General features: G+C 43.5%; 1 protein-coding gene across 2 annotated transcripts in view; it reads right to left on the minus strand.

Moving 5' to 3' along the window:
* Positions 1 to 26,253, minus strand: part of LIFR (LIF receptor subunit alpha) — a 682,553-nt gene that overhangs the window by 256,290 nt on the left and 400,010 nt on the right. The window lies entirely within an intron of this gene.

Consider the following 26,253-nt stretch of genomic DNA (forward strand, 5'->3'; position numbering starts at 1 on the left):
TCTCGTTCTTACCCTCCAAAATCGCAGTTGACTCAGGGGAGGTATGGTTATCTGGCAGGTGGGTATCTACCCTTCTTTTATAAGTATGCCTTCCCCCCCTTTTGTTTTGCTGCTTCCTGCAGGTTCTAACAGGTCTAGTGTATATGTGGGCAGGTACCACCTCCTCCTCCGAATCCGTGGGAGTCTTGTCAAGAACTTCTATATCTGGAGCCCGGTGAATCAGTACTTCTACGGGTCCGATATCGGTGACAATGTCAGTCTCAGCAAGAACCTCCATGAATTTATCCTGATCTGAAAGATTACCTCTACCCAGGGAAGCCCTTCTGTCATTATTGATCTTATTTACCATTTTTACTAAAAAGTTGTCAATGGATCCCGCCCCCACAATAACCTTATCCTTCTTTGACCCCGGCATGAGTACAAGTATACTGTAATGAGAGCAAACCTATGCGCAGTCTATGTCAATGGACTAAACACCCAATGTTAATGGCGCAGCAGTTATAATTAGTCATTCAGCACTTCCAGTCACTTTACCGGGGAAATGGAGGTCACCGGATAATTTGCACAGGGTCTCTGGCCCTGCCCTGCCTTCTCCTGCCCCTGACGGCCACAGACGGCCCGCCCTTTGCCCGGGCTTAGCCCCTTGCGCTCCCACGGGCGCGACTCGCGGGGCGAGAGGGCGCGAGATGTTAAGTATCGCCTCCTGGCGCTCTGCACCCGTCACAGGTGCGCCGCCGCCCCGAGGCTTCTGGGTGATGTAGTGCCGTTCCCCTCACGGCTGCCCGATGGCGTAGAAGCAACCCGCAACCGGGTCGAGGTTCAGGGAGTCTCCCGGCGCTCCCTATCTGCCAAAATCACCGCCGTTTCCCTCACGGCTGCCCGATGGCTTGGTGAGTCTTTGCATGCGGCCCCCACAGCGCTCGCTGCCGCGGGATGTTAAGTATCGCCTCCTGGCGCTCTGCACCCGTCACAGGTGCGCCGCCGCCCCGAGGCTTCTGGGAGATGTAGTGCCATTCCCCTCACGGCTGCCCGATGGCGTAGAAGCAACCCGCAACCGGGTCGAGGTTCAGGGAGTCTCCCGGCGCTCCCTATCTGCCAAAATCACCGCCGTTTCCCTCACGGCTGCCCGATGGCTTGGTGAGTCTTTGCATGCGGCCCCCACAGCACTCGCTTCTGCGGGATGTTAAGTATCGCCTCCTGGCGCTCTGCACCCGTCACAGGTGCGCCGCCGCCCCGAGGCTTCTGGGGGATGTAGTGCCGTTACCCTCACGGCTGCCCGATGGCGTAAAAGCAACCCGCAACCGGGTCGAGGTTCAGGGAGTCTCCCGGCGCTCCCTATCTGCCAAAATCACCGCCGTTTCCCTCACGGCTGCCCGATGGCTTGGTGAGTCTTTGCATGCGGCCCCCGCATTAAATAAGCAAAAAAAATCATAATTTATATTTCAAAATTCTGAACCATAATTCACCAACTTTGCATTGGAGGATTTTTACAAAGCAAATTCCATATACGTATTTTTAATTGGTCAACATTTCTGTATGAGTTAGACGTCGATGGATGGGAACAAGGGGGATGAACAAGACAAAGCAATCTCACATGGTAACTATTCACCTATCATAAATACACACAGAGATGCAACTTTGAGTATAAGCAAAGGTTTCCTTGGGCATTTCTCACCCTGATACCACATGAAAGCACTCTTGCAGAATGCATACATGTATTTTAGAAGCTCTAATAGGAGGGCGCATCCTAAGATTTAATTGAGGTAACAGAGAAGGGGTGTCTACCCAGTGAATTCATTTTCAAAATATGAATGATTAATGTATCTCTCTAGATATATTTACACAATAAAAAAAAAAAGGTTTTAGGAACGTTATAGTTAGGTTCAATATTTTACACACAAAACCAGCAGTTATAGCTAGAGTTATCTCAAGTAACTATAACTTGCGCTCTATGTTAACTATTACTTGTACTCGCCATACACTGCTTTCTCATCAATAATTTTACAGTAAATGTTGCTGTGATATTATCAACAGACCTTTTTTATTTAATAACGCCAAAACTACTGAACAGATTTACACCAAATTACAACAAGCACTCTTTCTCGTCCAAGATCTAGCTTTTTTGGCAAAATTGGTGTAGTAACATACAGCGGTTCAGGCTGTAGTTGGGTTCAAAATCCCAAATGGAAATTGCATGAGGAAAAAGGGTTTTAGGATCCCCCCTTTTTCTCAGCCCAACCGTTCCAATGAGCAGCTGAAGTGAGAGGCAAACTAGTTTTGAAAATTTTGTGAAGATACGTCAAACAGCGACAAAGTTTTATCAACACAAAAAAATATTTTCCAATGGCAACTAGTTCTAAACTAGAACTACCTACTGGCAACCACTAGTAGGTGATATATATATCACTCGCCATACTACATTAACTATACATGCACTACCTATACCCTTGGATATTACCTAAGTTACATCATATGAAATTATTGGAGTAATAAAAACACTCATGACATCGAAAATGATATTAGCCAGACAGTGCATTGTACAGTGGCCAGTTATAGTTTACGTAGTGTGATGAGTGAGGTGACAAGGCTGTGTACAGAACTGTGCAAGTGATATTAATTGATAGGTGGTACTTAAGGATAAATCCAAATTATAAGTAAGACTTACAGTTCTATGAAAGCATGTGTAAATGATAATTTCAAAAGATAAGCTATGACTTTATTGTGGTTGTGTAGTTTAAGGTGTGTTTGGCACAAATAAAATAGAAATAAGCGCGCAAGTGGTACATAAATCATAGCATTATGAGATAATTATAACGGTAGCATTCCTACTGTTCGAGGAACTTAATTTGGGTTCTTATACCAAACCTAAATAAAGTTTCCCTAACTATAACTGGTGTGTAACCTTTGTTCTTTTTTAAATTTCAATAGTTTTTACAATGTTAATAATAATTTTGTAATAGTCCAGTTTAACCAGTGGAGAGTTATTCAGTGTAGTGTGGTACAATTTAGTGGCGGATAGTGTTGTAAAGTGTACTCTGGGATGGTTTATTGTGATTATAATGAAGTGAAGTAAAATGGAATGAGGTATAGTGGAGCAGTGTATAGTGGAATGTCACACATCAGAGTGTTGTGGAGTGGCGTACAGTGAACTCTGATACAATAGAGTGGCATTTATTGGAGTGGCGTGTAGTGGTGTATACTGCAGTGGTATGCAGTGGGATAGCATATAGTGGAGTGTGGTAAAGTGGACTGATGTACTGTAAATACTGTAGCCTGTACTCACATACACTGCAATACCATAGCATGTAGTACTATGCACTAGAGTATTGTACAGTGTAGGGGCCTATATTGGAATATTGTGTACTGAAATAGAGTGGAGTGGCGTACAGTGGAGTATAGTACAGTGGAGTGACGTAAACTGAAATAGCATACACTGGCGTGGGGTATACTGGAGTGCTATAGAGTGTAGTGGGGGAAAGTTGAGTGGTGTCCAGTGCGCTTATATAAAGTGGAGTGTGGTACAGGGTAGAGTTGGAAAGTTAAATTGCGCAAAATGGAGTGGTGTATATTGGAGTACGGTACAGTGCAGTGGTGCCGAATGGTATACTGTAGACTACACTTGAGTACAGTGTAATACAGTACAGGTACAGTGCAATAGCGTATAGTGGAGTAGCATAAACTACAGTGAGATAGAGTGAAGTACCATAGAATTTAGTAGTGATTAGTTTAATAAAGTTGAGTTTAGTAGCTTTAACTGTTTAGACATACAGTGCAGTGCTATATGTTGGAGCAGAGTACAGTACAGTGGCATCCAACTCAATGGGGTTAATTATAGACTGTAGTCATGTACAGTGAAGTGGTTTAGTTGAGTGGGACAGAATGTACTCTTGTACTCGTGTAGTCCACGCTCTAGCACCCTAGGAAGCTCGACCTCCTCTTAAGGAAGGTTAACCAGGGGCTCTGTCTTGCTGAATGAACTCTCAGAGGAAGACCTGACCTTAGCAGAGCGGTCATACTGCATTGCTTACCTAAGTGGTGCAATTTGCTTGAGTTACAAGCATTTTTAAAATCTCCTCGTTTTGCATTTATTTTTCATTTTAATTTGTCTTTCCCTTGTTTTTAACGCTGCCTCCCACACTTGCACTTTAATTGTGATCTCACCGCGTTTTGCGGGTCCCGGATCCTTTGGTTTCTGCCTTTCGGCAGTTGTGTAGTTTGGCGGCCATCTTAGGTGAGGGAGGGACGCTGGGCGTGTAGTCCACGCTCTAGCACCCTAGGAAGCTCGACCTCCTCTTAAGGAAGTCATGCTGACGCGCAGCGGTCACGCGCAGCGGGAACGCCGGATCACTGCCGGAGTCACGCCTGAGTCCAGCCCGTCTGCGCCCATCCGCGCCCAAACGGGCCTAGGGCCAGCCACTCTGCCTAATTCAGTAAGTTCTGCAACCACTTATTCGCGTGCCGAACTAATTCGGCTTCGCCCCCTAACATCTCTACACTGTACATCAGTACAGAAGGGTATCGAACCATTTACTTACTGTGCACTATGTAGCCCCCCCAATCAAGTATCGACTAAAAACACCCTACGCTCAGCCCTTATGAACTGTAGGTCTCTTCCGAGACATTCTTTGGAGGTTAGCCTCCTTATTCAGGAACATGAGTTAGACATTCTGTTTTTAACAGAAACATGGCTCATGCAAGGCTCAGAAGCGGACATAGTGAACGCTCTTCCTCCCGGGTTTTTAATCTACACCCAGGATCGACCGGTGGGTCGAGGGGGAGGTGTTGCTATTCTGTATAAGAACTCGTTGGTATGCAGAGCCCAAAAGGGTGAGGTGGAGGACTGTGAGAGCTGTAAGTTCTCCCTCCAAATCTCACCTACGGTGGCGATGTCTGGTTTACTAGTCTATCGCCCCCCAGGAAGTAATGGTAACTTTATCGGCTCTTTCATGGAGACGGTAATGGTTCTTGCCGCTTCTACAACCAACTTCATTACCCTGGGAGACTTCAATCTCCATTTCGATGACCAGGAAGACCGGTCAGCGACAGCCCTTCAACGTGACTTGGAAACCTGTGAGGTTAATCTTATAAACCTGGAGGCTACCCATAATAAGGGTCACTTATTGGATCCTATTTTTACTAACATCACCACTATGAAAGCAGCCTCCCCGATCCCTCTTCCATGGACGGACCATTTTATGGTCCCCTTTGCCTGGCAAACCGTGCCAGAGAGTACCCCCTCCATCAGTGTCCGTACGCCTGATAGACCCTGGGCCAGGCTGTCTGTGGAAAACCTGTCACGCAGTCTGGAGGCCTCACGCCCTTCATTAGCGAAGGACCCAGTACTGGCGGAAGCAGATTTCTGCAGATGGATCTCTAACACACTCGATGCCGTTCTTCCCTTAAGATCGGCAGGAAGGAGGGAGAAAAGATCGTGCTCCGCTCCGTGGTATACACCAGAGCTTAGGGCTATGCGGAGGGCCTGCAAAAAACTAGAACGCGCCTGGAGGAAGAATTGGGGAGTAGCTTGTAAGACTGAATACCGAGTGGCGATAAGGAATTACAAGCTCACCATCCGGTCCGCCAAAACCCAATTCTTGGAGGAGAGAATCAGCAATGCCTCCAATTCCTCCAGAGAAACATTTCTAGTGGTCAAGGAGCTCTTGAGGGTCCCTACGCCACCTGCCTCCACGGATAATCTGGAGGTAAAATGTAATGATCTAGCAGAGTACTTCCACACTAAAATTGAAAAAATTTTGATTACCCTGCCCCAAATTGACATAGGAGCCGAGCCCTTCGTGGATGAGGGAAGACCTCTGAAGACCCTGGAGTCTTTTGGACCAGTCACTGAGGATGAAGCTCTTAAAGTCTTAGTGTCCGTTAAGAGTGGTTCCCCCCGGGACGTCGTCCCCATGAGGATTCTCAAACTGGTTGCCCCTTCCATTGTGGAACCTATCACGGAGGTAATTAATGCCTCGCTAGGTGCCGGTGTGGTCCCACCCAATTGGAAGGGTGCAATAGTAAAAGCCCTCTTAAAAAAACCCAGCCTAGACCCCCTTGACATGGCGAACTACAGGCCCATCTCGCTACTTCCGGGACTCAGTAAAATCACGGAAAAATTGGTTAATTTCCAGCTATCCAACTTCCTTGAGTCCAACGGTGTGCTGAGAAGTTCCCAAACAGGCTTCCGCCCGGGTCAAGGCACTGACACCGCCTTGCTGGCAGTCGCGGAAGAGGCACGTTGCATTTTGGACTCAGGAGGATCAGTGGCAGTGATCCTCCTGGACCTTAGTGCAGCGTTCGACACTGTTAACCATCGAGTGTTACTTCAGCGACTCTCAGATGCGGGAGTGAGGGGGACGGCACTGAAATGGCTCAGGTCATTTCTTAGTGAACGGTCCTTCCAGGTCTGGGAAGGGGGCGCACGATCGGCTTCCACCCACCTCCATTGTGGAGTGCCCCAGGGCTCCTCCCTGAGCCCCACATTATTCAATGTATACATGGCCCCCTTGGAGGATGTGGTGGCTCCATTTAACATCAAAATCGTGAGCTATGCCGATGATACCCAGCTGGTGTTTGCCCTCTCCCAGGCCACGGAAAATCCCCAGGTGCTACATTCCTGCCTATCCAAAGTCCACACCTGGATGGGGGAATCAGCACTAAAGCTGAACGGCTCAAAAACCGAGATAATGCTGATGGGGATGAAAAGTCCCTCACTCCCCCGGTCTGCCTTGCCTAGCTGCCTGGGATCCCCCCCCAAGCCCAAGGCTGAGATCAAGAGCCTGGGTATCTGGTTGGAGCAAGACCTTTCCTTTAGGACCCAGGCTACCAAACTGGCTGGTGTCTGTTTCGGCCTTCTCCGATCGGTGCGCAAAGTGCTGCCTCTGCTTCCTTTTCTATCCCGGAAACTCTTGATCCAGGGCCTGATTATATCTAGATTAGATTTTAGTAATGCAATCTATCTGGGTGCCCCTGAGATCACTCTGAACAAACTTCAGCAAGTTCAGAATGCGGCGGCACGAATGCTTCACAACATCCCTATGTCACGATCAGCCAAACCCGCACTAAGGGCGCTGCATTGGCTGCCAGTGCGAGAAAGGGTGAAATTTAAGTCTCTCTGCCTTGCATATAAAATCTTGCAAGGCAAAGGCCCTCCTGCCCTTCAAAAGCTGGTGACCCCTTACAAGGCAAGTAGATCATTACGCTCAGACCAACAACACTTACTCACGATCCCTAGGGTTAAAAAGGCTCGCTCAGGAGGGAGGAGATTCTCCGTAAGGGTTGCAACCCTTTGGAACTCACTCCCCCTAGGTTTACGCTCGGAGCCATGCCTTCTGCGTTTTCGTAAAGAGCTGAAGACCTTTCTCTTCTGTTAAACCGCTGTGCTTCTCTCTCTCTTAATCTGTGGTTCTGTTTGGCGAAGCGCCGGGATGCTCTAGGGTAACCACGCGCTATACAAAACTGTTTTAATAATAATAATAATAATAATAATAATGCAAAATGGCATGCAGTTGATTGTGGTACAATGCAGTGGTGTATAGCGCATTTCAGTACAATGGAGTGGCGTTGAGTGTAATAGCAGAGACTAGAATAGTGTACACTCCAGTACTGTACCATCAACTGGGCGATGGTAGAATAGCATGTAGTGAAATAGAGTAAATTGGAGTAGGGTACAGTGGACTAGCATTGAGTAGTGAGCAGTACAGTTTGTACAGTCCAGTTGGGTCGAGTAGACTGGAGTAATAAATAGTGGATTAGCATAGAATGTATTAGCGTATACTTTAATGTCAAAGTGGAGCAGCATACTGTCATTTCCATAAAGTGGAGTGGCGTAAACTAAACAGTTAAACAGAGGAGTGGCATAAAGTGGAGTGTGTAAATTAAAATTAAGTTAGCACTAAAGTGTCTCCAAGGATGGAAATGTTTTCTCGACAAAATATATACTATAATAGTTAAATGTTCTGGGGTCCCAAAAGAAGGTTAAATTCAATGCATTTTGCTTAATTTAAACTTGGCTGAATTAGATATTATGGTGCAGTGATGCTTATGTTGGGTTGTATGGGTAAGTAGTGTAACTACATTATAACTGAGTTTATTTGAAGTTTTTGAGATCAGTTTGTGCGGTATGATTGCAAAATATGGGTGTATTTTGCTGTACTTGCGTGGAACACAGTGATGCCAAATCATTAGCTGACTGGTTAATGACTGCCTTTACAAATGTACAAAGCAGGCATGTTGTTTTAGCTCCATTTTTCAGTGTTCTGCGTTATGCCTTGGTATATACGCAAGTAATTGGTTTGGAATTTTTGCCCTAACTACTAAAATGGTAATAGGTTTTGCAAAATATTTAGAGTTTCTTTATATTTTTGGGTATAAATAGGGAGTTGTGTCATTTTGTACGTTTTTCACTTTCATTTTTGTAGCACTCTGCAGCACTCTACAGGGAATGGCATTTTATTTTATGTACTACTTTGTACCCTTTTTTAGCTTATTTAAATATGTTAAAATTAGAAAATACACTTTAGCTCATTATATTTACAAAATATAGTGTCTTAGTGTTTTTCTACATTTAAAACGAAAAATTAATTTTCTTTGGGTACTGGGCGAAGCGCCTAAACTTTTCAACCCAGATTTGTGACTGGGAGTGAGTGTCTGAAAAGTTTCAGTGCTTCGTCCGTCATCTCCTTGTCTTTGCTTTCTTTGCCCTAAGTTGGCAGGGTATTCCCAGAGGTGGGTCCCTTGCTCACTTTGCCACTGGATTCAAGCTAGCCTGGCTGATGAGGGGTGTACCCTGAAACTCGTCCCAGGATACTTGTTTCCGGTCCAGGGAAGACCGGGCTTAGCAGTTCAGACTGGACTGTTCCCATGAGGCACGGGGTCAAGACTAATTTGCATTTAGCTGGGTCTGAAATGGGATAGCTAAGTAAGCTAAAGAACGATGATGGATTCAACCCAGATCTGTGACTGGGGGTGAGTGTCTGAAAAGTTTCAGTGCTCCGTCCATCATGTCCTTGTGTTTTTTTAGTAAGGTATGCTCCACCTCAAATGATGAAGGATGAACACTATTTTGATTCAAAATGGAGTTACAAGATGTCTTTTTAAGAAAGATGGTTGTTTTAATCGATTCATCAGACACCCATAGTTTGACATACAAAAATTCAATCTCTTATGTACTCCATTTGTCTGTCAATGTTATATGAAATGGATCGTTGTTGAGTACATCCATATATTCTCTCATGGGTGCCTGATCTTCATCCCATAGATTAAATAAGTCATTAATGAAGAGCACCCAAAGGACAATGCTATTGTCCCATGCAATCAGTCCATGCCACCTCTTATTCAAACACGCCCATGTTTGCATACGTGAGGGCAAAAGATGCCCCTATAGCAGTTCAATGTTCCTGAAGATAAAACTAGTTTCTTACCACTATACTTGGACTATATAAACTATGTTTCTAAGGCCTATCTAAAACTCTTACCACCCCTTGAGTATTATGTAGACACATCTTGGAAGAACTTTAGTTAGTTCAGAAAAGAGTTGTGTGTTAGTAAGTTAAATTACCTAAACTCTAAATATGGTTTTACAATTGTAAAGCTATATATAAACGTTATATAAATATAAAAAGATCAAATATAACTTTTAGAGTGTTTTAAACAAATCTTCAATTTCTATTTATTAAAAAACTGTTAAGCTGAATTTTTCAACCCTTTCATGCAGGCAGGAGTTTGTTAAATTGGTTAAAACATTTCTAATGAATTACAGCCATTGAGAGCACTCTAAATCACTAAACCATTTTCATCAATCAATGTTTTTGAAGTAATAATTTCAACTATTTTTTAAATTCAGTCTTAACTCTTCAACCACAACTGTACAGAGCCTGAGGCTACACAAGTGGACACAAAGATAAATCTGAATAAAGAGTAAAAAATCTATTTCACATGTGCCCCTGGATTTTCTTTTAAACGTTTTATCGTTTTACCTAGATAGCTGTTGTTTTTGATACCTGGGCAGTGAGGAATTGCAAAAAAGAACATCATTGCATATGCCTTTTACTAAACATGGTAGCCATCTTGGATTAATTAGAAGTAATGTTTGACACTTCTGTACGGACAACACAACAGTACAAAAACTGAGCAGACAGTGTAAGAGTCCGCACTGATCCTTTGGCACCCAGCAGTTGAACGGAAAAAAGCAGCAAGGCAGTGCTAAACACAGTTTCTGATATTTAAATACCAATTTTGAGATTGTTAGTCTGTTTTCTTCAGCTTTTTAAAAGTAAGGATCAGCGACATAGTTTTCAAATTTAAAACATATAGGGTTTACCTATTTGCATGTCCAGGCGGCTAATATGAGCTACTATGCCAAATTCCAAAGTGATGTCGGAAGCCATTTTACATATTGATAAAGTTGCACAGCGTCAAACGCCTAGTTCTTCTAACTGTCGCTAGGAAAACATTAAGGACAGCATTCTTCCAACATACAATCAATTTGCGAAAATATAAATAATTAGTCAAAAGTGATTTTTAATATAAATGGCACAAGAACTAATTTTGATAAAACTGTGACACTGTTGTCATAACACTTAGAAGAAAGGAAGAATTCATAAATGTCTGGGAAAGAACTGCAGAGGAACTGAACCCAATTTTTGCCTGAATCTATGGACTTGAAAAGATTATTTGAGGACCAAATATGATAATCACTTGCTCAACCCATGTGGAAACATTGGTCCAGAAATTTCCAGAAGACAATTTCCTGCTGTGGGGCGGAGCAACAAAAAGACAAAGAGGGAACAGCATCTACCTTCAAGAAACCAGCAAGAAACCAGAAACCAGCAAGACTACTGGAGAGTGGACTTTCAGCTATGGTAGTGACTAGGGACGGAAATGTGTGGTTAAAGGAAAGCAAGGATGTTTAAAAACCATAGTTTGCATGCTCTGTTGCACATCATGCAGTAGAGAAGTGTGGCTCAATGGTTAGAGCAGCAGACCCTGATGCAGTAGTCTGGCCGGGACCAGGGTTCAATTCCTGCCTCAGCGGGTCTCGGGCTCAATTTCCTCGGACCTGATAATTCTCGCCTCGGTGCCTATTCTAATCATGAGTCCCACTCTGCACCTCTGGGCAATAGCTTGCTTAATCTCTACAACGGCCGCAACAACGCTGAGGATGCCTGACTTCACCTTGGGGGGGGCCAGGAGTGGGCTCCTCACAGGAAAAGGCCAGGAAGGGTTCCTCGGCGGTATTCGTACAAGCGCCGAGATGCCTACGGGTAGTCGTGCGTAATCATTTCATCATTTCATCATTTTATCATCATTGTATTGTTTTTCAATGTTCAACAGAGTGGTTACATTTTTAACAAGAACACTGGTTTTCATACTAAAATATTCCCATTGATTTTTTTAAATATCTACCAATTTGTACATCAGATTTGCTTCATTTCTGTGCCATTCAAACCTAATTGTTTCATTTTAACTACGTTGGTATGCTGAATTATAATAGTGTTTTGAGTGCTGCTGTTAAAGTGTCTTACACACGAATTTGGGAAGGCCTTGCTACTTTTGACAACGTACTAAGGCTAATCTTGGAGTTTCTCACAAAAACATGTTTACCTCTAAGAGCCACATTGTTTTGACTGTATAGGATTTCAGCTAACTTTCCTATCAAGAGTGACGATAGAGCCATTGAATGATATTTGATATTTAATTTAATAAAGTATAGTGTATGCCCGAAGGCGTCTTGGCGCTAGCGTCAACTGAGATAAAAAACTACTGCAAGTGAAGATAATTTAAATCTGGGATTTAAAAAGTCATGTTTTTAGATGTTTCCCAAAGATCATCTAGTTTGACTGGCCTCTAAGGGGTAAGGGTTGCTGATTCCACAGCTGGAAGGTGGAGAAGAAAACTTCTACCACCCCACTATGCCTTGTGGATTCTGGGAACACTTACTGTTTTTGAGTTGGTCGAACAAAGATGTCTTCAGGGTGAGTACCAAGAACATTGAATCTTAAAATATGCAGGTCCAGCATTCTGCAGTCTGCAGTTTTTAAAGGGAGCCTTGGAGGAATGCCCAAATAAAGGGCATTGCAGTAATCCAATCTTTTCAGGACCAAGGAAATGGTGATCAACTTCTGAAGTTCTGGTGGAGTAAAAGGAAATATTTTCCCTGACGTTTTTAGCAGAAAGACACCAGAGGAAGAAAGCTTATTAGTTTGTTCCATGAAGAATTATTTGGCATCAAAAGATTAACCCCTACGTTTCTCACCTTAGAAACCGGAATGGGAAGGGTGCCCCTAGTCCAGGTCCACGAAGAGTCATTTCAAAAGGAGGTGTTTCCCCCAAAGAAAAGCATCAGCGTTTTTTGGGAGTTCAGTCTAAGGTAGTGACTGCTCATCCACCTGTCCATTGCTCGCTTAGTCGTTGAACCGAGGAGCCACCTCTTCAATGCTGCTCTACTACAATTTCTGTATAGTCAGCACAGGAGATGGTTGAGAAACCAAAAGGCATTATGAGCTTTGCGAGGGGAGCCACGTATATATTAAATAACATGGGGCTGAGTGATGACCTTTACAGAAAACCACAAGTCAGAAAAATGGGTTGGAAATAAAATTCACCAAACAAGACTGAATGTTCTCTTCCAGTAGGAAAGGAGCATAGCAACTGATATGCTGACTCACCTAGACCTATCTCAACTAGTCGTTGCTCCAGGACCAAGTTGCTGACTGTGTCAAAGACTGTGTATAAATCTAATAAGATTACTGTAGCCGATACTCCATTCTCCATGATGTTGCAGATCGCTTCAGTGGCCACTACCAGTGCAGTCTATGGGCCCTTCTGAAACCAAATTAGTCTACACCCTGAATCTCATTCTTATTGATGACCGAAGCACAGAAATAGGAGGGCATTTCTATAGATTTATGGATGGAACAGAAGAAGTTAAAGGCCACTCTTGAATGAATTGGTAAGCACTGGATGTGCTTAAGCAATGGTTTAGCATTGCTAATCGTGGGTGCCCTGTATGAAAGTGCGGCTACATTGTTCAATATGATCTGCAGAGGAGATATCACATTTAGGGAGCAATGCATTTCCATACTTGTGGCTGATGATATCAAATATCTGCTCACTAACATAATAAAAGACATTAACTTATGAAGCCTGTGCTGATGGAAGGAACAAGAACATACCACAGCTGAGATATATGTTGACCGACTCTAGTCACTATCAAATTTGAAACCAAGGTTTGTTAGCAGATAAACAACCAAGGGCAAGAACAAATTATATTAGAGAGGCATGCTACATGCACTATTACTTAAAGGTAGGAAGGAAACCCTTTGCCAACATTTTGATAGCTCAGAGGGCAAGCTATTTCAGGGTTGTATCTACAAAGCCAACCTCTCTCGCCCTCAACAGACAATTTCTATGGCCAACAGTATCAAAAGCTGCTAACAGGGCTGATCGAATGAAGGCACTGACAGCACTGCCATCATCTGTAAACAACCAAAGGTTGTCCTTTTCAGTAAGATGGGTGAAAGCAAGAACAACCATAATCAAAAGAACTTTGTCCTTGAAGAATGGGGCTCTCTTGATTAGCACCATGCAATTTTAGAGGTGTAGAGGCTGCTAGCAGTAAAGAAATGTGTCAGACATTTACTGCACTGAAGAGATGAAGCTGAGGTTTTCTGCTATAGGAATAACCATTGCTTCTTTGAAGGGGGTGGGATAGTTCCACTCCAGGTAGCAGCGGAGAATTTAAAAAAGGATGATTGATCAAAGGACAAAAACTGGTCAGGGTGAAAAGTTGGGAAAGAGGCAGACAACATCAGAATAAAAACTTTACTCAGCAGGATGCGTGTGGATAGCAAGGACTTGTTGAAAAATAAGGACACAAAAGATTAGCATTTGAATGTTCTAAGAGACTCATAAAACATTGAGGGAATGTTCATCTTTATATAGGGAATTCGAGATGGGGTAGTAGCCTATTCTCTAATGGTGTTCTGCTTCAATCAATCAATCAATCAGTGACACTTATATAGCGCGCTACCTACCCGTAGGGTCTCAAGGCGCTGGGGGGGGGGGGGGGGGGGGTGCCGCTACTGCTCGAACAGCCAGGTCTTCAGCTTCTTCCTGAAGGCGAGGTGGTCTTGGGTCAGGCGCAGGTCGGTCGGGAGGGAGTTCCAGGTCTTGGCGGCCAGGTAGGAGAAGGACCTTCCTCCCGTAGTCGCTCTTCGGATGCGGGGGACGGCGGCGAGGGCGTGGTTGGCTGATCGGAGGTGGCGGTTGGGCGCGTAGAAGTTGATTCGGCTGTTGAGGTAGCTCGGACCCTGGTCGTGTAGGGCTTTGTGCGCGTGGGTGAGGAGGCGGAAGGTGATTCTTTTGTTGACGGGGAGCCAGTGGAGGTCTCTCAGATGTCCGGTGATGTGGCTGGTTCGTGGGATGTCGAGGATGAGTCTGGCTGAGGCATTCTGGATCCGCTGGAGTCTCTTCTGGAGCTTGGCGGTGGTCCCGGCGTAGAGGGCGTTGCCGTAGTCCAGTCGGCTGGTGACGAGGGCCTGGGTGACGGTCTTCCTGGTCTCGGTGGGGATCCACCAGAAGATCTTCCGTAGCATGCGTAGGATGTTGAAGCACGACGAGGAGACGGCGTTGACTTGTCTGGTCATGGAGAGGGAGGAGTCCAGGATGAAGCCCAGGTTGCGTGCGTGGTCTGTCGGTTTGGGTGCGGTGCCCAGGGCGGGAGGCCACCAGGAGTCGTCCCAGGCGGAGGGTGAAGAGCCCAGGATTAGGACCTCCGTCTTGTCAGAGTTCAGTTTCAGGCGGCTGGTCGTCATCCACTCGGCTACCTCTTTCATCTCTTGGCAAGTTACCATGTTTAGTATGGCTAAAGAAAGACAACCGCACGGATGCTTGTATTGGCAGGAACTGCAGACCCTTTTCTAAGTTCTAGCACAGTTAACATTTAGTTCCCAACTATGATAATGCTAGACTAGATGTTTAGTTGGGTCGAAAAAAAAGTGCATGTTTAATTCAAGACCTCTCCTTAGAAAGAGCCTCTCCCTTTTGTTGAATCCCTTGCATCGCACCAGTGGTCCCTTCTAAATCATCACCTTGAGGAGACGTCTTATGATCAACTTATATAGTTTCTTAGCAAACATGTGTAGAATGATGCACTTCCTTTAAATGCAGTTCTTACTATACAGTCTATTACTGTTTATGGCAATTTCTCTACACCAGGCCTGACATTAGAGGCCCCTGCTCTGTCTGTAAGCTCCTCTATGTTGCTGAGCAGTCTTGAAAGAAGGTCAACAGTTTTTGAACAGCAGATGTGTGGTTTATCAAAGGCGCAAAGGCCCTGTGCCCTTACCACTTACAGATATTTAATGGTTGCTGGATGCGCACTGCGTAGTTCCTGTAAAGGTGTTTGAAAGAGTTATGTGCTCCTAGGTATGACTCCCCACTCAGGAGTGTTGTGGTAACGTTAAAAGGTTAGCAGATCCTGAATGTTGGTCTGGCTCCTTGAGCACTGTAAAAGCTGGGTTCCAGCTGAATATTGAATGAATAAAGATACTTTGATTGTTTTTCATCAATTTCTCCTTTTATTATTTCATATGCTTACTGTCAGATGTTGAATTCACATCTATCTGCACATATAATTATTATTTCTCCATTTTCGTATCGTGTTCGAACGTTAACAAATCTACCATCTTCCCCAATGCATTTCGGCGCCCTGCGCCTTTGTCAAGGGATCAATCTGTTGAAATAATGATATATTTAACTCATTGCTATGCATGATTTTGCCACCAAAAATGCATTTCTACATAATTAAATTCAACGTTACAATTGCCTTAATAAGCAAATTCATTTCCTAAATAAACAATGTTACATGTTACCTCCTAGCTGTTACAGAAACGATAAATCAGTTTCGCTGCGTGTGAAAAAGAACTATCAACTTCGTTATTTGAACATCGATAGCTAAAAACCAGAAGTTCTAACTGGGTTTGTTATTATGTGGCGCTTGCCCGTGTAGCCAAAATACGCGTAGGTTTCTAACCTGCCGAGATTATCTAAAAAGTATAGAAGAAGCGGTGCTTACCGAAGTGGCGTGTTTGATACGTTACTATGTTGCTCCGCGTGGTGCACGCTGGGAATTCTTCCGAATGCGTCTGAAGACGCTGGGTCTATACGTGTTGCTGTTACCTCGTGACTACGAGTTTGTTGACTCTTAAAGTGAAACCGTCACTTTAATGACAAAAAGCTGTGGGAAGTCACCCACGGGTGAACAGCAGAGTGTAAATAAGTGGTCGAATCGTGTTAAATGGTAAATGATTCTGCTAAGATACTCGAAGCGATGCGCCTCGGAGTTAATATGTTCTACGAATATACATGGTGATGTAAATTTTAATGATGCTAGGGGGGATGTATGGATGGATATATGTAACTATTGTTCAGAGCATAATTAATAATCGCCTAAATGTCAAAGTCACATACTGATCAGACTTGATCATCGTCATGTTGGATATCATAGAAATACTTGCTTTATACATGAAAAATTATAAATAACACATAAATTCAATCCTTTCATTAAGACCCTTAGGTTTCATGGTCTGCAAAAAATATATCCAGTGATTTTCTCTTTTCAGTAGAGCTTTTCTATTGTCTCTTCCTGCAATTCTTTCTAAGTTTTCTAAAATGCAGGCTTTTAATTGGTCTGTATGGTGTTGCGCTTCAACAAAATGAGTTGCTATGGTAGACTTCATCATTTTAGTCCGTATGTTACTTTTGTTCTCATTGAGTCTGACTTTTAGTTTTCTTTCTGTTTGTCCCACATAATTTTTGCCACATGGACAAGTTAGTAAATATACAATGTTCGTGGAATCACAGGTTCCGTTTACTTTTAATTTGATTTCTTTACCTGTTATGGGATGTCGGATATTGTCTCCTTTCAAAATGTTTGCACAATTATGGCAGTTTAAACAAGGTTTTGTGCCTTTAAATCACACGGTGGTGGTTTTTTGATTGGTGGATTTCAGTAATTGCCCAATATTTTTGGATCTCGTGTATGCGAACAATGGTTCTTTCGAAAACAGTTCTCTGAAATCCGGTTCTACGGTTAGTAAAGACCAATGTTTTGTTATTATTTTTTTGAAAGGGTAACTCATGGTTGAAAATTTGCTTACACACGTGATCCTTTGCTCTTCTGGTTTTTGTTGCGGTTTTAAAAGGTCTTCTCTGGGTTTATTTGAAATTCGTTGTTGGGCTTGTTGCAGAATGGTATCTGGGTATCCTCTGTCCTTGAATCTACTGATCATGGTGTAAGTCTGTATCTCTAATTGTAGTCTTTCAAAAAGATCCAAAAATATTGGGCAATTACTGAAATCCACCAATCAAAAAACCACCACCGTGAGATTTAAAGGCACAAATCCTTGTTTAAACTGCCATAATTGTGCGAACATTTTGAAAGGAGACAATATCCGACATCCCATAACAGGTAAAGAAATCAAATTAAAAGTAAACGGAACCTGTGATTCAACGAACATTGTATATTTACTAACTTGTCCATGTGGCAAAAATTATGTGGGACAAACAGAAAGAAAACTAAAAGTCAGACTCAATGAGCACAAAAGTAACATACGGACTAAAATGATGAAGTCTACCATAGCAACTCATTTTGTTGAAGCGCAACACCATACAGACCAATTAAAAGCCTGCATTTTTGAAAACGTAGAAAGAATTGCAGGGAGAGACAATAGAAAAGCTCTACTGAAAAGAGAAAATCACTGGATACATTTTTTGCAGACCATGAAACCTAAGGGTCTTAATGAAAGGATTGAATTTATGTGTTATTTATAATTTTTCATGTATAAAGCAAGTATTTCTATGATATCCAACATGACGATGATCAAGTCTGATCAGTATGTGACTTTGACATTTAGGCGATTATTAATTATGCTCTGAACAATAGTTACATATATCCATCCATACATCCCCCCCTAGCATCATTAACATTTACATCACCATGTATATTCGTAGAACATATTAACTCCGAGGCGCATCGCTTCGAGTATCTTAGCAGAATCATTTACCATTCAACACGATTCAACCACTTATTTACATACACGACGCATTTTCGCCCGTGGGTGACTGCCCACAGCTATTTGTCATTAAAGTGACGGTTTCACTTTAAGAGTCAACAAACTCGTAGTCACGAGGTAACAGCAACACGTATAGACCCAGCGTCTTCAGACGCATTCGTAAGAATTCCCAGCGTGCACCACGCGGAGCAACATAGTAACGTATCAAACACGCCACTTCGGTAAGCACCGCTTCTTCTATACTTTTCAGATAATCTCGGCAGGTTAGAAACCTACGCGTATTTTGGCTACACGGGCAAGCGCCACATAATAACAAACCCAGTTAGAACTTCTGGTTTTTAGCTATAGACGTTCAAATAACGAAGTTGATAGTTCTTTTTCACACGCAGCGAAACTGATTTATCGTTTCTGTAACAGCTAGGAGGTAACATGTAACATTGTTTATTTAGGAAATGAATTTGCTTATTAAGGCGATTGTAACGTTGAATTTAATTATGTAGGAATGCATTTTTGGTGGCAAAATCATGCATAGCAATGAGTTAAATATATCATTATTTCAACAGATTGATCCCTTGACAAAGGCGCAGGGTGCCGAAATGCATTGGGGAAGATGGTAGATTTGTTAACGTTCGAACACGATACGAAAATGGAGAAGGAATATGCTACTTACCAGTATGCATCTGTTCTTGGCATAGAGGGCTGCAGAGTGGTACATTTATGAATAGATCGCCATCTGGTGTTGGGCTCGGATGATTGCACTTGTTTTTCTTCTGGAGAAGTCTTTGTCGTCATCGATGACTACTCCTCTGGGTGTTAGTGCGCATGGGCATCGGCTCCATCCTTAGATTATTTTGCCATAGTAGGGTTAGATGGAGTAGTGTAGTAGAATACATAAAGATATGCCCATGTAAGTGTATCTAAATAAGATAATGTTGGGACAGACACAGGTTTCCGGGGAGGCAGGGAGGGCATGTACCACTCTGCAGCCCTCTATGCCAAGAACAGATGCATACTGGTAAGTAGCATATTCCGTTCGAGCCATATGGGCTGCAGATGGTACATTTATGAATAGATTATACAGCAGTTACCTCCCTAGCGGTGGTCACCCGTGTCTGTCGCAACTGTTTGAAATAGAGTTTTTAATACAGCTTGGCCAACTCTGGCTTGTTGTGTAGCCTGCACATCAACACAGTAGTGCTTTGTAAAGGTATGTGGTGTAGACCAAGTTGCTGCTCTACATATGTCATCTAGGGGAATGTTTCCTAAGAATGCCATAGATGCTCCTAGCTTACGTGTAGGATGAGCTTTAGGAGGAACAGTTAATGTTCTCTTTGCTTTTATGTAACATATTTGTATACATCTTAAAATCCATCTAGCGATGCCTGCTTTAGAGATAGGATTGCCCTTATGTGTTGGAAAAATGCTACAAATAGTTGTTTAGTTTTCCTGAAATTTTGTGTCCTTTTTATGTAGTACAAAATGGCCCTTTTGACATCTAGTGTATGTAGGGCCCTTTCTGCTACCGTCTGTGGCTTTGGGAAAAAGACTGGTAGTTCCACCGGTTGATTGATGTGAAATGCTGAAATTACTTTAGGCAAGAACTTTGGGTTTGTTCTAAGAACCACTTTATTCTGATGTAATTGTAGGAATGGTTCTTGTATTGTCAGTGCCTGTAATTCACTTACTCTCCTGAGTGAGGTAATGGCTATAAGAAAGGCCACCTTCCATGTAAGGAATTGTATTTCACACCTATGCATAGGTTCGAAAGGTGGTCCCATTAGTCTGGTGAGTACTACGTTGAGGTACCAGACCCGTGAAGGTGGTAATCTTGGTGGAATTACTCTTTTAAGGCCTTCCATGAAGGCTTTTATCGCTGGCACTCTAAACAGGGATATGTGCTGCCTGTTTTGTAGGTACGCTGCTATAGCTGCTAGATGTACTCTGATAGATGTATACGCGAGATTACATTGCTGTAAGTGTAGTAAGTAGCAAATAATCTCCTTTGTTGATACGTCCAGAGGGTTGATATTATTAGTGGTACAGTATATAGCAAACCTCTTCCACTTAGCTGCGTAGCATGCTCTGGTGGTGGGACGTCGCGCTTGCTTAATTATCTCCATGCAATTTGGGGGTAGATCTAAGTACCCAAATTCCAGGATTTCAGCAGCCAGATCGTTAGGTTCAGTTGTGTGGGATCTGGGTGCATTATTTCTCCATGGTTCTGTGTAAGGTGCATGGGTAGAATTCTTAGCTTTTGGTGTGGCACTTGTGAGAGTTGCAAGAGCATGGTGAACCACGGTTGTCGTGCCCACGTGGGTGCTACTAGTATCATGGTCATTGAGTGTTGTTGCAGCTTTCTGACCACTAATGGGATTAGTGGGAGAGGGGGAAAAGCGTATGCAAATTTGTTGGACCAATTTATCCATAACGCATTGCCCTGCGACAGGTGGTGTGGGTACCTGGACGCGAAGCTTTGGCATTTTGCGTTCTGATGAGTGGCAAAGAGTTCTATCTCTGGTTGTCCCCATCTTTGGAAGAATGGTTGCAGTACTTGTTGGTGCAGTTCCCATTTGTGTATTTGTTCCGACTGTCTGCTTAAGATGTCTGCTATCTGGTTTTGAACTCCTGGTAGGTGTTCTGCTAACAGATAGATGTTTTGAGGAATGGCCCATCTCCAAATTTCCTGCGCTAGTCTGGATAGTTGGAGAGAGTGCGTCCCCCCTGTTTTTGAATATAATACATTGCTGTCATGTTGTCTGTTCTGATCAGGACTGCTTTGTTGGTAACATGCATTTGAAAGGCTTTCAATGCTAGAAACACTGCTAGTAGTTCTAGATGATTGATGTGCAGCCTTCTTTCCTGCACACTCCATCTTCCTTGTACTGTATATTTCTCCATATGCGCTCCCCATCCCGTGAGCGATGCGTCCGCTGTTATTGTCACCTGTGGAATTGGTTCTAGGAACGACCGCCCCTTGGCAATGTTTGTTGTGTTCCACCACTTCAGAGAGCGGTGTGTGCGGTCGTCTACCAACACCAGATCTGTAATCTGTCCTTGAGCCTGATTCCACTGTGTCGCTAAACATTCTTGTAGTGGACGCATTTGTAGTTTGGCATATGGTATTAGCAGTATGCAGGATGACATCATCCCTAATAGCTGCATGAACACTCTTGCTGTTAGTGAGTGTTGTGGCTGAAATCTTTGAATGATTGTAAGCATCGTCTGGATCCTGACTGGATTGGGGTATACTTTGGCTTTTTCTGTGTCTATAGTAGCCCCTAAATATTGTTGAACCTTGCTTGGTTGCAGGTGTGACTTTGTGTAGTTCACAGTGAACCCTAGTTGGTGCAGCATGTGAATTGTCTTCTGTGTGTTCTGAAGACATTCTTCTTGTGACTTGGCCTTTATTAGCCAGTCGTCCAAGTATGGGAAGACATGTATTTGTTGTCTTCTTAGGTGGGCTGCAACCACTGCTAGGCATTTTGTGAACACCCTTGGTGCCGTCGTGACACCAAACGGAAGGACTTTGAACTGATAATGTTGTCCTTCTACCACAAACCTTAGATATTTCCTGTGGGCTTTGTGAATCGGGATATGAAAGTAAGCGTCTGTTAGATCCAGTTTAGAAAGAAAGTCCCCTTTCTTCAGTAAAGGAAGTACTTGTTGGAGCGTGACCATGTGGAAATGTTCCGAATTTATGTATGCGTTGAGAGGTCTTAGGTCTAGTATTGGCCTTAGAGACCCGTCCTTTTTGGGAATTAGGAAGTATAGGGAGTATACTCCTGTTCCTTGTTGTTGCTTTGGAACCTTCTCTATGGCATGCTTTTGTAGCAGAGATAGTACTTCTTGTTTTAACAGTGTTAAGTGATCTTGTTTGATTGGACGCTGTTTGGGGGGGATGTTTGGTGGGGTAGATGTGAGTTCCAGGCAATAACCATGTTGGATAATTTGTCTCACCCACCTGTTTGATGTGATGTTTTCCCAGACAGGTAGGAACTGTGATAGGCGTCCCCCGACCGGTGTTATATGGTCTGGGGGGAGCTGTATGAAGTCACTGCTTTGGGGTTGGAGAGTTGCGGTTGTTGTTGTTTCCGCAACCTCTACCCTTGTTGTTGTTACCTCTGTAACTACCTCTAGAATTACCTCTGGGTGATGTCGGTGTAAAAGAGGTTTGTTGCTGGCTTGTACCTGTATTTTTGGATCCTCCTCTATAGGTGGACCTACGAAAGGAACCTCTTTGGGTCGGCTGTTGCAATGCTCCCATTGATTTAGCCGTTTCCGTATCCTTTTTCATTTTTTCTAAGGCCTCATCTGTCCCTGTGCCGAAAAGTGTTTTCTCATCAAAAGGTTGGTTCAGTAATGAAGTTTGCACCTCTTGTTTGAACCCTGAAACCCTGAGCCATGCATGTCTCCTTAACATGATGCTTGTGTTTATGGATCTTGCAGCAGTGTCTGCCGCGTCTAGGGCGCACTTGATTGAAGTGTTAGTAATTAACTTCCCTTCCTGTATGAGTTGATCTGCCTTCTTTTGATGTTCTTTAGGGAGATGTGTGGTGAGTTTTTCTAACTCATCATAATGCGCTCTGTCATACCTTGCAAGTAGTGCTTGTGTATTAGCTATGCGCCAGCTGTTTGCCGCTTGAGATGCTACTCTCTTGCCAGAGGCATCTATTAGCTTAGACTCTTTGTCCGGAGGTGGAGCTTCTCCTGTAGATAAAGAGTTTGCTCTCTTACGAGCGTTTGTGACCACTAGTGAGTCTAGAGGAATTTGTCCTTTGATGAATATTGGGTCTTTTGGAGCTGCCCTATATTTCTTATCAATTCTTGGGTTCAGTACCCTAGCCCTCACCGGATCTTTGAATATCTCTGATGTGTGATTGAGAAGGCCCTTAAGCATTGGTAGTGTTCCTGATGTTCTTTGTGCAGCAGGTAGTGTTTCTAATAGGAAATCCTCTATTTGAGGTTCTGCATGTAGTTCTACCTTGTGGTATTTTGCTGCTCTATTAATGAGTTGCACAAAACCAGTATTATCATCAGGAGGTGAAGGTTTTGACGGATACAATTCAGGGTAGTTATCGTTATCTGACCCTACATTGTACTGTTCCCATGGGTCTGCCTCCTCTGGGATTGTGTCTTCATCATCCCCAGGATGTTCTCCCTCCCCTGTGTCACTTTCTACGTCTGTTGTAGGTGTAGATGGTCGTGTGGGAGGAATAGTTGGCCTATTGTGAGGAGTAGGAGAAGAGGGTGTGTCTCTAGGTTGTGGGGAAGGGGGGAGGAGTTGTATTTGTCCCCATTGTTCTCTTCTTCGGAGGAGTTTTGTCGTCCGATTGATCATTTTTCCTCTTTTTAGGTAGTTCTGTGACTACCTTGCCAGTTTGTGGATCAATAAACAGAGTCTTTTGTTTAGGATCGGTTTTATATTCCTGTGTCGGTACCGCAGTTTTCGGGTCCGACAGGTGTTTTTTCTTCTGACTGTCCATTTGTATTTTCGGCACCGAGATTTTATTCGGATCCGATGTCTTCGGTGTCGCGGGTGTCTTCGGTGTCGAGGTTGTTTTCGACGTCGAAGCGTGTTTCGGTGCCGACATGGACTGTTTCGACTTCGAGCTTTCCTTGATATGGAGCTTCGGTGTCGATATCTGGGTGGGTCGTTTATCGGAACCACCATGATGGGAGACCGAGTGTTTCGGTTTCGGTTTCGTTGCCGGGCCCGAAGGCGGGGCGTCGGAAACTTTTTTCGGTTGTCTGACCGGGCTCGAGGGCGGGGTCGACACCGTGCGGGGTCTGTTCTTTGGTAAAGGGACGTCGTCACTCACGGTTTGTTGGACGTCGATTTCCTCGACGACGGACTCGTCCGCTTCAGACCCCGCCTCGTCGCCCTCTTCTTCCTCCTCTTCTGGGTGCTGGTCCTCGAACAGCTCCGGGATTGCTTGTGACAGCATTCTCGATACCTCGTGTCTTCGGGCTCGACGGTTTCTAATCGTCGATTTTGAGGAAAATGCTGCACAGGCCTCACAGTCCCTGGATTCGTGTTCAGGGGACAAGCAGAGGTTGCACACCTCGTGTAGGTCCTTGTGTGGGAACTTAGCACCACACGTTGGACATTTTTTGAATGCAGTCCTTTCCATGGACTCCGGGCTGGACTACATTCAGCTGGTCTTCTCGTAGTCGTCGTTCTTCGAAACGCGTCGAGATGGAAGTGTAGTCGCGTTCGATAACAATACCGTCGAATTGGAAAGGGTTACGCGCCGAATATAACTTTCTTTATCAAAGTCGATCCGGAGCGCTTCGATCCTCATCCGAACCCGATGGCGGAAAAAAACAATCTAAGGATGGAGCCGATGCCCATGCGCACTAACACCCAGAGGAGGAGTCATCGATGACGACAAAGACTTCTCCAGAAGAAAAACAAGTGCAATCATCCGAGCCCAACACCAGATGGCGATCTATTCATAAATGTACCATCTGCAGCCCATATGCCTGGAACATAACAATTATATGTGCAGATAGATGTGAATTCAACATCTGACAGTAAGCATATGAAATAATAAAAGGAGAAATTGATGAAACAATCAAAGTATCTTTATTCATTCAATATTCAGCTGGAACCCAGCATATACAGTGCCCAGGGAGACAGACCAACATTCAGGATCTGTTAACCTTTAACCTTACCACTAACAGAGCACTGCTAATCATTAGATTCAGGATCCACAGTTTGGGCTATGTCAGGCCTCACACTTCTAAATTGCAACTTTTAGTCGAAAAAAGAAACACTGTGCTGGATGTGGCGCACCATCCCTCCAAACCGTTGCCGGTCCTCTGTCAGTATCATGTTCCGAATGCAGGCAGTTTTGAACACTACATCAGCTGGGCCATGCACCTCCTTATTGATCCTCCTTTAGTAGAATGCTCATTTGGTGTATGGATCAAGACTGGCCTACGTCAGCAATGGTTTTCATGGTCAGTGCTGCTGGAGAACACACCCATTGTTTCATGCCAAAGGTGAGGCACTGCAGCCAAAAGGAGAATACATCTCTCTCTATGCTTGCCTTGATGCTAGCCCTAAAAACACAACTGCTAATTAATTCAATATTGGTAACAAGTTGTGCTTGTAACTATAATGTTCACTGTTATGATGTTTTGAAGAAATCCTTTAAAAAGCGATTGATTTTAAAACCTTAGCAAACATGCATTTACTCTGTTTAATTTTGAATACATTTTAAGAACAATGGAAACTCCATAAAGTATTTCAGAGAGAATGAATAAATATATATTCAGGAGGGTAAAAGGCTGTGTCTTTTTAGTGCTGGCTCCCTTTGTGGTACCCTCTATCTCTTTAAAACTACTCACAGGCTAATAAATTGGTAGTTAGCAAAGCCATTAAAATCCGATTTTACACTAACTAACTAGAAGTATGTTTTGATCTAGGGTGTGCTATATCATGACCGGAGTGCCTTTCATCCCATGGCACATTTCCCAGGGGGGCTGAAGACTGGTTTCTGAAAGCCCAGGGCTGCTGGAAGTCCCTTTATCACTCCAACTCCCTAAATTTTACTCCCGCAACACAATGGGGGCTTGGGGATAGAGAGGAAAGAGATCATAGAAGGAGAAAAGAGAAAGTGGGGAGAAGAAGAGACTTGAAAAGGATGGACAGAAAGATATAGAGAAGGTAGGAGGGTAGTGAGGCTGTATTGAATAATTTTTGCCAATGTTGCTTTCGTTTCCCAGTCCTGCCCTATAATCTAGCAAGGTGCAACCTTCAACGATGTGTACTTTACAAGCACACAAATTGTAAATTGGAAATTTATAACAATTACAGTAAAAAATATGGAGAAAGATGACCAATCTTTAAAGCACAAAAGTAAGGTTAAAATAAGGATATTGTTGGCGTATCTTTAACTCTTTGCAGGTATTAACAGTGACGGCAAACTTACACTAACTGCATGCTTTAGAAAAATTTCAAGAAATTGAACAAATCATACGCAGGACTGGAGTAAAATCCTAACCATAGCACAAATATGAACCTAATCAAAATACTTTTTATAACACCTTATTTACATCCAATTTGTTTACAACTCGTTTAAATTAATATATAACGTGATGCTGAAAGCAATACACAAACACAGTGCTTACAATAAAAGAGTACAAATATATCCAATCAGTATTATCTTCG

Source organism: Lissotriton helveticus, chromosome 2_1 (assembly GCF_964261635.1).
Source record: "Lissotriton helveticus chromosome 2_1, aLisHel1.1, whole genome shotgun sequence".
Classification (NCBI taxonomy): domain Eukaryota; kingdom Metazoa; phylum Chordata; class Amphibia; order Caudata; family Salamandridae; genus Lissotriton; species Lissotriton helveticus.